This window comes from Schistocerca serialis, chromosome 3, assembly GCF_023864345.2.
Source record: "Schistocerca serialis cubense isolate TAMUIC-IGC-003099 chromosome 3, iqSchSeri2.2, whole genome shotgun sequence".
NCBI lineage: Eukaryota > Metazoa > Arthropoda > Insecta > Orthoptera > Acrididae > Schistocerca > Schistocerca serialis.
In genome coordinates, this window is record NC_064640.1 from 824909102 (window position 1) to 824921804 (window position 12703).

Below are 12703 nucleotides of genomic sequence, written 5' to 3' on the forward strand. Positions count from 1 at the left end.
AAATCACCACTAGTGACACGAACTCAAAGCAGAAAACTCATTCACAAAATAGAAGCAGAAAGGTCTTAATATATTTCTTCAACAGGCTTACGCTGGCCGCTGTGGCCGAGCGGTTCTAGGCGCTTCAGTTCGGAACCGAGGGGCTGCTACGGTCGCAGGTTCGAATCCTGCCTCGGGCATGGATGTGTGTGATGTCCTTAGGTTAGTTAGGTTTAAGTAGTTCTAAGTTTAAGGGGACTGATGACCTCAGATGTTAAATCTCGTTGTGCTCAGAGCCATTTGAACCAACAGGTTTACGTCTTGAACGTCAGTTCATCGTATTAATGGCATTCCTCTAACTGCCGGTATGGATGCATTGCTGAACACGACAATACACCCTATTATATATTTCAGATCAAAAGTATCCGGAGGCGCCTATGTTATGTGGTACTGACCACTAGATACCACCAGAGGAGGACTAACTAACATAAACTCTAAGAAAATGGAACGGAAATCGCTGGAAGTAAGATAGTTCATGTACTGAAAAACAAATGAGTACTATTTCAAAAAAGTTTGACGATTTATTCAATAGAAAGATCTTCAGAAACAGAGCAAATCAGTAAAATGGTGGTCCAAATCTGGGGCTTATGCAAACAGTTATTCGTCTTGACATTGAGTGATAGAATTGTTGGATGTCCTGAAGGATATCGTCACATATTATATCCGATTGGTGCGTTAGAGCGCCAAAATCCCGAGCTCGTTTGAGGGTCTTGCCCGTAATGCTCCAAACTTCCTTAATTGTGGACATATCTGGCGACCTTGTGGACAAAGGTCAGGTTTGGCAGCATGAAGACAGTCAGTAAACCTCTTACCCTGTGTGTGCAGGCATTAGCTTGCTGAAACGTAAGCCCAGGATCGCTTGCCATGAAGATCAGCAAAATGGGGCATACTATATCGTCGACAGACCGCTGTGTTGTAAGAGTGTCGCAACTAAGACCGAAGATGTCATGCTGTGAAATGAATGGCGCACCAGAGCGACAGTCATGGTTCTCGGACAGCATGGTGGGCGACAGTCTGGTTGGTTTTGACATCCATCCGTAGCGTCTCGAGACATGTCTTCGGCCTGTAATCTCATTGACTGAGTGGAATTATCTTCAGTGATGAGTCCCGCTTCGAACTGAGCCTTGATGACCCCAGACAGCAGTTGGATACCGACCTGACTGTTGCCTTACTTACAGCCCGACAACCAGGAACGATGGTATGGAGTCCTTTTCTTTTCATAGCAGGACTCCTTCAATTGTCGCCCGTGGCACTCTTACAGAACAGCGGTAAGCAAACGGTTTTCTACGCCCCGTTTTGTTGCCCTTCATTTCAAGTGATCCTGGGCTTATATTTCAGCAAGCTAGCACGGCGAGTGTTTCTGCTACTGGTCTTCAAACTTGCCAGACCCTACTGATTTCCGTCCCACTGGGATAATTCCTTCGGGGCTGTCGCTTTTTTTGGCTTACAATGTTAAAGGGGGCAGGGAGTATTGTATTGTCAGTAGGAAAGCACTGACAGCAGAACTGATTGGTCTGGAGAGCTCAGTGACCTCGAACATCGACTACTCATTGAATGCCACCTGAGTAACAAATCAGGGACATTTGATCCCTGTTGAAGCTGTCCAAGTCGACTGACTGAAGTATAAACGTGGAGGAACAACCACAACTAAACCTATACCAGACAGACATAATGCATTGGTGAAAGTGATCGTTATACATTATGGAAGGTAGTTGTAAAAAAACGCAGGCAGTCAGCGGGAGGAACCACTCGTCAGTTGCCAAATGCTACCACCATTCCAACTGGCTCAATGACTGTGTGTCGTAAGTGAAAAAGAATGGGGTACAATAGTCAGGCTGCTTCTCATGAACCACTCATTCTTGCAATCAATGCCAACTGGTGTTTGATTGTTAAGAGTGCTGCCACTGGACAATGGATGGCGGGAAATCAGTAACTGATGTCATGAATCACGCTGCATGTGACAATCCAATGAAACGGTTTGAGGGTTTGGGTTCGCGAATGTCCAGAGAAAGTTACCTGCCAGCATGTGTAGTGCGAGCAGTGAAGTACGGAGGATGTGATGTTACGATGTGGGGCTATTTTTCCTGTTTGTGGGATTGGTCTCATTATTGGGAATAAGAAAACAGTAAATGCGGAAGGATACGAACACATTTAACAGCATTGCGTACTGCGCATAGTATTGGAACCGTTCCGAGGCGATGATTATTGGTGTCAGCATGACAATCCACCCTGTCAAAGCAGCTTCTGTGAGGAGGAGGAGGATATTAGTGTTTAACGTCCCGTCGACAACGAGGTCATTAGAGACGGAGCGCAAGCTCGGATGAGGGAAGGATGGGGAAGGAAATCGGCCGTGCCCTTTCAAAGGAACCATCCTGGCATTTGCCTGAAGCGATTTAGGGAAATCACGGAAAACCTAAATCAGGATGGCCGGAGACGGGATTGAACCGTCGTCCTCCCGAATGCGAGTCCAGTGTGCTAACCACTGCGCCACCTCGCTCGGTCAGCTTCTGTGAGGCGATGGTCTGTGGGCAACAGCCTTCCTGAAATGGACTGTGCTGCCCAGAGTTCCGACTTGAAGTCAGTGGAACACCAAAAAATGGAATGAGTTAAAACGTTGACTTTGCTCCAGGCCCCAGTGCCCAACATCGCCACCTTCTCTAGTTTTGGACCTTGCGGAAGAAAAGGCTACCATTTCCTACAGACGTTGAGTCACTTCACTGAAAAGTGTCCCCAGCAGACTTGACGCAGTTACAAGGACGATGCGCAGACACATCCAATCATGTCCACTAATAATACTTCACATCAGATAGATTATATCACCAATATTTATCTGCAAGTCTTTAGTTGAAGAACTTCGATACACCAGAAATCGCATAGAATAAAACCTAAGTAAACCTAAGTTCTTTGCTGATTCTACACAAGAAACTTCAAACTGTTGACTAGACGATAGCTTACAGCGTCTGAGATTTCACAAATTGTTCTCCCTAACTTCTGATCTATTTTGCGTCCTGTTTCTTTATTTCGAAGTTCATTTTACACCATATCAACTGTAATCTGTTACTCGAATCAATATCTGTATGTTATGCACTCTAAAATCCATTGTGTTTTTAGTGAGAATCTAATAGTAACTAGGAAAAATTTTAACGAATCGTGTTGCGCAGCCATGGAATATAAACTGAGCTAACAGCATGAGAACGGGTATGAACAACAATAATTGTTTCTTGTACTCAGTATTGACAGTAATTAAAATTTTTAATTTATGAAATCGTTCTCACTATCGCTGGCTTCAGCAGTGAGACCCATAAGTAACAAATCACTTTTTTGTACTCGAATCAGCAACTAATGTTCAAATATGTGTGAATTCCTAAGGGACCAAACTACTGAGGTCATCGGCCTCTTACTTAGACACTACTTAAACTAACTTATGCTAAGAACAACACACCCACCCATGCCCAAGGGAGGACTCGAAACTCCGTCGGGAGGGGCCACGCAATCCGCGACATGCCGCCTCAAACCACGCGGCCAGTAATTAATATATGAAGAGTTAGCTGTTTGCATTTGTTAAGAAGCAGAATGATAACAGATACATTGTTTTCTTTTTTTTGCTTTAAACAAGGATTTATTATATGAAGTGTTTATTGTTTGCATTTCTTCGGGAAGAGATTTAAGTTTACAAAATGGTTCAAATGGGTCTGAGCACTATGGGACTTAACATCTGTGATCATCAGCCCCTAGAACTTAGAACTACTTAAACCTAACTAACCTAAGGACATCACACACATCCATGCCCGAGGCAGGATTCGAATCTGCGACCGTAGCGGGCACGTGGGTTCCAGACTGAAGCGCCTAGAAGCGCACAGCCACACCGGCCGGCAAACGTATGATCGGTCGTAAGGATTCACGCTATTTAACGCGTTACAAAAGATTTTATTCGGTCACCCATGTGTTACCAGGAGGGGAAGAAAGGCAGACTATCGAGGGCCAGTAGACTCTCAGAGTTGAATATGGCAGTTACCCACCTCCTTAGCCAAGGTCGCTGGTGCATTCCTCTGCGCTGTCTTTCGACTCGGAAATAAGCTAGTTCGAATCCTGGTGGTGGATGAAATTTTTGCTGCAGTATTTGACAGGGGAGGAGGGGACGTGGTGTAAAGTTCCTGATCACCAGTCCTCGATTAAACTCCAATGCTCTCTGCAGCATTTCATGAAGTGAGTCATCATATCAATGATGTGTCTTTGAATAGTTCGCACGCTGACACTTAAATATGCGTATGAAGACATTTTTGTAGAATATAATGCGATTGCATTATTAATATGTTCTGTGCTTATTTGTATCTTTTGGCCATCGGACTTCGCTTACGTTTTAATTGTAGCTGCAGGCGGCGGACTCCGAAAACACCGGCGCCTGTCGTGAGGCGTAGCGCCATATAACGATCCTGGTTCACGTCGAAGTACAGTAGGTTTCACTCGGCTTTCCTACAGGTAGGTGCAGGTGCGTCGTAAACGGACGGAAAGAACCGCGCCGCCGCAGTCGTAATCAAGAAAATCCTCCTTATATGTTCTTCACTTCAATAAATAAAAAAAATGGTGATACTTTTGTTCAATATAATATTATTCACGCACACACATGATACACAGAGCTCGCAATACTTCATATCTAAAACCGCACATTTTCATCGTCCTTCTACCCACGAGTGAGTGTAAGCGTAAAAAAAAGAAAACTAAAAATTGAATGTTTTTTTCTTTCATTTGTCTGCGCCTTACCGTACATTCATAATTAACGTCTTGGTCAACTCTCTGGTCGTTTGGTGTTTCTTTTTTTTTTTTTGTTTCTTTTTTAATAAATCTTAATTTTACTGCTTCCTGAGATCTTTCGTCATGCACCTACAAAACTGCCCCCACACTGTATGTTCACATGGTATGGAGACGTATATTTCGCGGAAAGACCACAAAGATAAGGTAAGAGAGATTAAGGCTCGTACAAAGGCATATAGGCAGTCATTTTTCCCTCGTTCTGTTTGGGAGTGGAACAAGGAGAGAAGATGCTAGTTGTTGTACGAGGTACCCTCAGCCACGCACTGTATGGTGGATTGCGGAATATGTATGTAGATGTAGATATAGATATAGTGTTTATTTTTTGTTTGTATTTACATATGCCGATAGGGGTCGGTGCCCTTTGTTGTCAGATTCCTTTATTATTTAATGAATGGATATATCAGCTTATATGTATGTTAGAATTCTACAAGAAATTGAAAGATTATATACGTAATATGACAGTCCTTTACATATTTGAATTTGGTCCGGTAACAATAATGTTCAGTTTGCTTCGTAGATCTGATGCTAACAACTACAGCCCAGTCTCACTTGTGACAGCTTTATCCAAAATTCTTGAAGAAGTCATGTTTTCAAAAGTTGCATCACATATTTGTAAAAATGGAGTACTAACAAAATGTCAGTTTGGTTTTCAGAACGGCTTTTCAACAGAAAAACCGAGCGAGGTGGCGCAGTGGTAGCACACTGGACTCGCATTCGAGAGGACGACGGTTCAATCCCGCGTCCGGCCATCCTGATTTAGGTTTTCCGTGATTTCCATAAATCGCTCCAGGCAAATGCTGGGATGGTTCCTTTCAAAGGGCACGGCCGATTTCCTTCCCCATCCTTCCCTAATCCGATGAGACCGATGACCTCGCTCTTTGGTCTCTTCCCCCAAAACAACTCAACTCAACTCAACAGAAAATGCTATATATGCTTTCACTGATCAAACAGTAAATGGATTGAATAACCGACCATCGTGCATTGGGATCTTTTGTGATCTCTCAAAGGCTTTTGATTATGTGAATCATGAAGGTCTTCTAGATAAGTTTAAGTATTGTAGTATGAATGGGACAGTACACAAATGGATTAGTTCATACTTAACTTGAAGAATGCAGAAGATTGAAATTAACAGTGCAGATAGTCTGCAAAAACCAGTGGAGTCCGCTAACTGTGGAGGTATCGACAATGGTTCCCCCACAGGGTTCAGTCTTGGGTCCCTTATTGTTTTTAATATATATTAACAACTTGCCACTTATATTCATGAAGATGCAAAGCTAGTTCTTTTTGCTGATGATACAAGTATAGTAATCACACCCAACAAGCAAGAATCAGCTGAGGAAATTGCAAATAATGTCTTTCAGAAAATTATTGAGTGGCTCTCTGCAAATGGACTCCCACTAAATTTTGAGAAAACACAGTTTATACAATTCTGTACAGTAAATGGCACAACATCACTGATAAATATAGACTATGAACAGAAGTCTATTGCTAAAGGAGAAAACTCAAAATTTATGGGTGTGTGCATTGATGAGAAATTGAATTGGAAGAAACACATCGACGATCTGCTGAAATGGTTATGTTCAGTTGCTTATGCTATTAGGAGTATTCCAAATTTTGGTGACAAACATATCAGTAAATTAGCCTACTACGTGTATTTTCATTCACTGCTTCCATATGGCATCATATTTTGGGGCAATGCGACATTAAGAGAGAAAGTATTCATTGCTCAAAAGCGTGTAATCAGAATAATAGCTGGAGCCCACCCAAGATCACCTTGCAGACATTTATTTAAGCAACTCAGGGTATTCACAGTACCTTCGCAGTACGTATATTCACTTATGAAATTTGTTATTAATAATCCATCCCAAATCAAAAATAAGAGCGAAGTGCATAGCTACAACACTAGAAGAAAGGATGATCTTCACTATTCTGAATTAAATCCCGCTTTGGCACAGAAAGGGGTGAATTACGCTGCCACAAAAATCTTTGGTCATTTGCCAAATAGTATTAAAAGTCTGGCAGATAGTCAACGAACATTTAAAAGAATTAAAAGAATTTCTGAATGACCACTACTCCTACTCAATAGATGAATTCTTGGATATGAAGCAGTAACTATAAAAAAATTGTTTTGTGTAAAGAAAACTTATGTTAAAGTGACACGTTCCCCATCACTACGAAATGTCGTATTCACGATCTATGGAACAAGGATTAATATATGTATCTATGTATGTATTCTCGCTGTTGGGTTTCGCACTGGCGCACTGGCCGATTTGGCGGCTAAGAGCTAACGGTCAACATGCTAGAAGCTACCGTCGCACGTGCGTACTCTCGCTTTCTTAGTGTTTATTTCACATTGAGCACCAGAGTTTCACCTGAGTGTCACATATCGAAGAATCGCTGTGTGCGGTTGTCTTCATTCAGGGTGCAGCGGGTGTGTGCTTATTGTTCAAAATCCGACGCTGTGGCAGAAGATCTCGATTTTTACGGCTCGGGCGTCATTATTACCCGTCGCACTCGCATTTTCAGCGGAGAGAAGCCCTGACCAACAGCATCCGTCGATGAGGTAAGTACCAGCTCGAACAACTATAGTTCACTTGTCAGTGTGTCAAGCGTTGTGAGCCACGATACTCAGAAGTTATTTCGTTGCACACGCATGTTCATGTCACCACCCTTGACCGTCCACTTGTTGAAAAACACATATAGCCGTCCAAAATATTGTATAAATTGCTGGTCTTTGAAGTTCATTTCTTCATATGGAGTTTGGTTTCCAATGAAAATTCGTACAAGTATTGAGTTACAACAATACACATAGAATGATAGTTTATACCTGTAGCTGACATTCCATCCATCGCTTATATTACGAACATAAATTTCTTAAGTTTTAAAACATCATAAATTTTTCATTAATTGCTTTCCGTTACTACAGTTTGTTTATTAGTTTCAACCTCTCTTCGTTCACGTCACATTTACAAAATTAACTACATATCACATTATTATGACACAATACAAGCATATGATACATTTTTGTTTCATTTTCTAGACAAGCTTCTATCACTTATCGGAGCTCATTCCTTCCTTAGGTGGAAGTGGGAGAAAAACATTGGAAATAGGACTAAAACGTTGCACACCGCTGGCCTAACTACGCTTGGCGCCGCCTCCGTTCTCTGGGTGGGAAGAAGGGAAATACTCATCTACTGGTTCAAGGATTTATGAGGAAATGTTACTTGTACAATGATGGACTAGTTGCCAAGGAACTTTTCCTTCATTAAAATAATGTGTACCGACTAATGACCCAAATAGTAACATGTTGTTTCTTCATGTCTTAGTACTGTTTACTTCAATTCACGAGTAGCTTAGGGTGAAACATGATGTTTTAACCATCGTAGACTTACCTTTCTCAAATACCTGGAAATTTCATTATTCAAGCTTTCAAGTGACACGATAAAAATTAACTGGTTTTTGTAAAATCTCATCTTTAACGGTTTATGTGTGCTCTTCAGCGAATGGGTACTGATAATTGTCACGGAGACACACTAAGATGATGCATATTTCATTTTCCATTTGCCTTATGACCTTTGTATAAGTAACCTTATAACTAAATTGTTTACTTGACGTGAGGCGCGTTTCTTCATGTGGCACCTGCTACTCTTGACGTAATTCTCTTCTTCTGCAATGTGACGATGCACTGGTTGCTGAAAGAAAAAACTTGAAACTAATTGACCTACATAGCTCGGTGGCCACTGATACATTTGGTCATTGCCTACATCCACAGATATTTCCATATTTTGTTTAAAGTCATAGACATTTGTTTATTCTGTTACCCATTATGGTCATTTACTCTGGAAAGAAAATTATTTTTCATCTCTAACGGTATTTTGTCGTTAGCCCTTAGCTTACACGTGTCGTATTGTTTTTCATAATGCTTCCTTTTAGTTGTAAATATGTTGTATATAACTTAGTATGTAATTAAATCTCAGTGTACAGTATATCAATAGGTTCCTTAGTCCTTAGATAGTAGATGTATTTGCGTAGTATTTCCGTTTACTTTGTACTTAAGTTAGGTATATATTCAATTCCTATTTTGGTTGCGCCTTCTGTCAGTCTGTCGCGCATGCGCACGGGTCATTGTCTCCTCTCCTGCTACTGACGTCAGCGCGTATTGTTTAGCGCGCGACCGCTGAGACGTAAGCTAATTTCGTTATACTTTCGCTTCGCATCAAGTGGTGTGTTACTTCTCATTGCTGGTAATTTTTATGCCTACGTGTAACTATGGCTCGTCTGATTTTGTCTTGTAGTGTCATTTCTGTAGTGGGTACCTTTGGTATGGGCGCTCCCACTCATTCGTATGTTTTGACCGGAAAGTTAATTCATTAGTTGTGAAACCTGTTGAAGAATGCAGAAGGTTATTGACCACTTGCATCAAAGGAGTTACGTATTGTACCCGTCGGGTGTGTTTGTGAGGTGTGTACGTATTAATAAACCGGTTAAATTCTTTAAAGACTCGTTCTACTGGGCTTGCTTCTGAGTGAAAAAGGCTTACTAACGCGTGCTTTACGCCCTGTGAGATCATAAATTGTTTCCACTTTTGCCAAACGAAATATGAAGCATTGTCAGTTAGTAGTACCTTTGGTTTACATACTCTTCTCAAATAGCCTCTCTCAATTCTTTTCCTGATATTTGTGGCTGTTGGATTTTTGATGTCATACGTTTTGATATGTTTCGAGAAAATGGCATATAGTGCTACTACGTATCTTACTCCTCCTCTACTTCTTAGATATTGACCAGCTATGTGCAGGGATTCTATATCTATAGGTTTTTTTTGTGAATATTAAGTGTAGCTCAGTTGATTTTGACACACTGGACTGCTTTGGTTTCTGATACATTCCACTCTTTCTTAATACCTGAAGAGGTCGCATTCTCAAATTAGGAAAATAACAAAGTGTTGCATTTTTTTCAGTACATTTGCCTACTCCATAATGTCCCCATACTTCATGTGTGTCTTTTAAATCATCTTCAGGAATACACACACAACTGATCAGATTTTTCGTGCTTCCTATTAAACAAAACGCCTTTGGCTCTGAGGCTCTGAGCACTATGAGACTTAACTTCTTAGGTCATCAGTCCCCTAGAACTTAGAACTACTTAAACCTAACTTACCTAAGGACATCACACAACACCCAGTCATCACGAGGCAGAGAAAATCCCTGACCCCGCCGGGAATCGAACCCGGGAAACCGGGCGCGGAAAGCGAGAACGCTACCGCACGACTGCGCGCTGCGGACAAACGCCTTTGTACTCCTGATACCATTTACTTACCTTTCCACCTTCATCTTGCTTAAGATTTTGCATGACATTACTCCAGTTGCGATCTTGCTGTTGTATAGTTTTTATTTGCTTACAAAACTTACGGTAATCAGACTGTTGTGCTGTACGTTGCATTAACAACGATCTGATTTCCGCAGCCTGCTCTGTTAATTCACCAAATTCCTCTAAACCTCGTGGTAACCGCCTGCTAGGGTAGCCGAGCAAATCTAGGCGCTGCAGTCTGGATCCGAGCGACCGCTATGGTCGCAGGTTCGAATCCTGCCTCGGGCATGAATGTGTGTGATGTCCTTAGGTTAGTTAGGTTTAAGTAGTAGTAAGTTCTAGGGGACTGATGACCTCATATGTTAAGTCCCATGGCGCTCAGAGCCATTTAGCTGGAGCATCAGTAACCAAGACAGCCAAATTATTGAATGTTTTAACAGCAACTGTTTTAACAGTCACGACAGCCTACATAAAACACATAAGACATCATCGTGTAAACGTAATAGTGGGCGCAATCCAAAACTAAATAATAGAGACTATCGTATGGTAACACGAATTGTGTCAAAACAACACAAAACTACGGCGGCTAAGATGACTTCAGAGCTCAATAGCCATCTGTCAGACCCCGTATTTATCAACACTGTCCGCCAAAAACTCCATAAAGCGAATATTCACGGGCGGGCTGCTACATCGAACCCATTAGTGACGACAACCAACGCAAAGAAGCGTAAAACAAGGTGTCAGCAGCATAAACTCTGGACGACTGATCAATGGAAACACGTCATATACTCCGACGAGTCAACGTTTTCGTTATTTCCAACACCGGACCGGGTTTAAGTCTGGAGAACGTCAAAAGAAGCCCTACAATCGTGATTGCTTGAGTCCAGCGGTTAAGCATCGAGGTGGAAGTGTGGTGGTGTGGGTAGCTATATCATGGTATTCTGCTGGTCCCATCATTACTCCCATGTTACAGCCAACGATTACGTTAACATCTTTGGTGATCAGGTGCACCTCATGATTCAAATGCTGTCCCGCAACCTTTCAAACAGTCAATACAGTACAGTCGTGGTATGAGGAGCATGCAACTGAATTGAAGCGTCTTTCTGGCCAGCACACTCCCCGGACTTGATCATCATCGAACCCTTGTGGACGATATCGGAGCGCCGACTCCGGAGCAGATTTCCGCCTCCCTCGTCACTACAGGAGTTAGAAGAGGCTCTGATTGAAGAGTGGCATAACATTCCACTGGGGACTATACAATCATTATATGCCAGTAATGCAAGAGGAATCGCAGCCGCATTACAGGAAAATGGGGGTCCAACCCCTTATTAACTAACCATTCCCGAGGAAGTACAGCCGGTCGCTGTGGCCAAGTGGTTCTAGGCGCTTCAGTCCGAAACCGCGCTGCTGCTACGGTCACAGGTTCGTACCCCACCTCGGTCATGGATGTGTGTGATGTCCTTAGGTTAGTTAGGTTTAAGTAGTTCTAAGTCTAGGGGACTGATGATCTCAGATGTTAAGTGCCATAGCGCTTAGAGCCATTTGAACAATTTGAAGTAAGTACAGGTGTTCACATTATTTTTCCTGTCCCCTGTATTTTAATGCTATTGCGCTGCCAAGGTGCAGGTACACGGAGTTAAATGGAAGTCTGATATTTTGTTTAAAGAGAAAGTTATTAATTAATTAATGCTAAAATTTTAATAAACCGTATCAATATGTTCCAGACACGAAAGAAAAACAAACCAGGTAATACACTATAAGACAAAAACAAAAGCTACCCATCACGAAACAATTATACGAATGAGACGGAAATCGGTAGATGTGATGTACATGTACAGACAAACGAATGATTACCACTTCAGAGAAAGTGAATGATATATTGACGAGAAAGAGCTTCACAAACTGAGCAAGTCAACAACGCGTTAATCCACCTATGGCCCTTATGCAAACAATTATTCGGCTTGGCATTGGTAAAGTTGTTGGATGACCTGCAGGACATCGTTCCAAATTGTGTCCAACGGCGTCTTAGATCTTCAAAATCCCAAACTGTATGGAGGGCCCTGTCCATAATATCTCCAAGCGTTCCCAGTTAAGGACCAATCCTGGGATCTTGATGGCCGAGGTAGGCTTTGTTAAGCACGAAGACAAGCAGTAGAAACTTTCGCCGTGTGCGGGTGGACGTTATCTTGCTGCAATGTAAGCCAAGGATTGCTTGCCATGAAGGACAACAAAACGGGGCGTAGAATGTCGTCGACGTACCGCTGTGCTGTAAGAATGCCGCCGATGACAACCAAAAAGATCCTGCTACGGAAAGAAATGGCACCCCAGACCATCACTCCTGACTGCAGACACGTCTTCACTTGTCAGTTCGAAGCGGGATTCACAGTGAAGACATTTATACTCCAGTCAATGAGATTACAGGCCGAATATGTGTCTGGAGACAGCGGTGGAAAACCAGTCTGTTTGCCGCTCGCACCATGTCCCGATAACATGGTGTGATGTTCTGGGGCCCCATTTCTTTTTCGCAGCTGGACCCCTTTGGTTT